The sequence below is a fragment of the Salmo salar genome, unplaced genomic scaffold (assembly GCF_965601325.2).
Source record: "Salmo salar unplaced genomic scaffold, fSalSal1 ptg000379l, whole genome shotgun sequence".
NCBI classification, from domain to species: domain Eukaryota; kingdom Metazoa; phylum Chordata; class Actinopteri; order Salmoniformes; family Salmonidae; genus Salmo; species Salmo salar.
The window spans coordinates 94,301-96,350 of NW_027675367.1; positions in this window are offsets into that span (position 1 = coordinate 94,301).

The window sequence follows — 2,050 nt, forward strand, 5'->3', positions numbered from 1 at the left end:
GCTGTGCTGCAAGCCCAGCTTCAGACGCGATCGTTAGGCAAGGGTAATTTCAGTGTAGGAAAGGATGAAACAGCGTCTGTGCCACCAGTAAGTACAGATAGTAACGTTAGTATAAACCCCCTCGCACGGTCCCCGCAGCCGGACATCTTTCTCATGGCTTCTGGAGGGAAACGCTGTAGGAATGCTCAACCGGTGTCGCTTATTCAGCCGACAGAAACTTTCAACCGGTTCTCCCCATTAAGCGAGTCGGAGTCGGAGGCCGAGACTTCTCTGGTCTCTACTCCTCCCGTTGTGGGGTCTGAGACGCCGACGGCTCCCACCATTAGCTCTGACAAATTGAAAACCCTAGTCATTGGCGACTCCATTACCCGCAGTATTAGACTTAAAACTAATCATCCAGCGATCATACACTGTTTACCAGGGGGCAGGGCTACCGACGTTAAGGCTAATCTAAAGACGGTGCTGGCTAAAGCTAAAACTGGCGAGTGTAGAGAGTATAGAGATATTGTTATCCACGTCGGCACCAACGATGTTAGGATGAAACAGTCAGAGGTCACCAAGCGCAACATAGCTTCAGCGTGTAAATCAGCTAGAAAGATGTGTCGGCATCGATTAATTGTCTCTGGCCCCCTCCCAGTTAGGGGGAGTGATGAGCTCTACAGCAGAGTCTCACAACTCAATCGCTGGTTGAAAACTGTTTTCTGCCCCTCCCAAAAGATAGAATTTGTAGATAATTGGCCCTCTTTCTGGGACTCACCCACAAACAGGACCAAGCCTGGCCTGTTGAGGAGTGACGGACTCCATCCTAGCTGGAGGGGTGCTCTCATCTTATCTACGAACATAGACAGGGCTCTAACTCCTCTAGCTCCACAATGAAATAGGGTGCAGGCCAGGCAGCAGGCTGTTAGCCAGCCTGCCAGCTTAGTGGAGTCTGCCACTAGCACAGTCAGTGTAGTCAGCTCAGCTTCCCCTATTGAGACCGTGTCTGTGCCTCGATCTAGGTTGGGCAAAATTAAAAATGGCGGTGTTCGCTTTAGCAATCTCACTAGTATAAAGACCTCCTCCATTCCTGCCATTATTGAAAGAGATTGTGATACCTCACATCTCAAAATTGGGTTACTTAATGTTAGATCCCTCACTTCCAAGGCAGTTATAGTCAATGAACTAATCACTGATAATAATCTTGATGTGATTGGCCTGACTGAAACATGGCTTAAGCCTGATGAATTTACTGTGTTAAATGAGGCCTCACCCCCAGGTTACATTAGTGACCATACCCCCCGTGCATCCGGCAAAGGCGGAGGTGTTGCTAACATTTACGATAGCAAATTTCAATTTACAAAAAAAAAAACAACAATGACGTTTTCGTCTTTTGAGCTTCTAGTCATGAAATCTATGCAGCCTACTCACTCACTTTTTATAGCTACTGTTTATAGGCCTCCTGGGCCATATGCAGTGTTCCTCACTGAGTTCCCTGAATTCCTATCGGATCTTGTAGTCATAGCAGATAATATTCTAATTTTTGGTGACTTTAACATTCACATGGAAAAGTCCACAGACCCACTCCAAAAGGCTTTCGGAGCCATCATCGACTCAGTGGGTTTTGTCCAACATGTCTCTGGACCTACTCACTGCCACAGTCATACTCTGGACCTAGTTTTGTCCCATGGAATAAATGTTGTGGATCTAAATGTTTTTCCTCATAATCCTGGACTATCGGACCACCATTTTATTACGTTTGCAATTGCAACAAATAATCTGCTCAGACCCCAACCAAGGAGCATTAAAAGTCGTGCTATAAATTCTCAGACAACCCAAAGATTCCTTGATGCCCTTCCAGACTGCCTCTGCCTACCCAAGGACGTCAGAGGACAAAAATCAGTTAACCACCTAACCGAGGAACTCAATTTAACCTTGCGCAATACCCTAGATGCAGTTGCACCCCTAAAAACTAAAAACATCTGTCATAAGAAACTAGCTCCCTGGTATACAGAAAATACACGAGCTCTGAAGCAAGCTTCCAGAAAATTGGAACGGAAATGGCGCCACA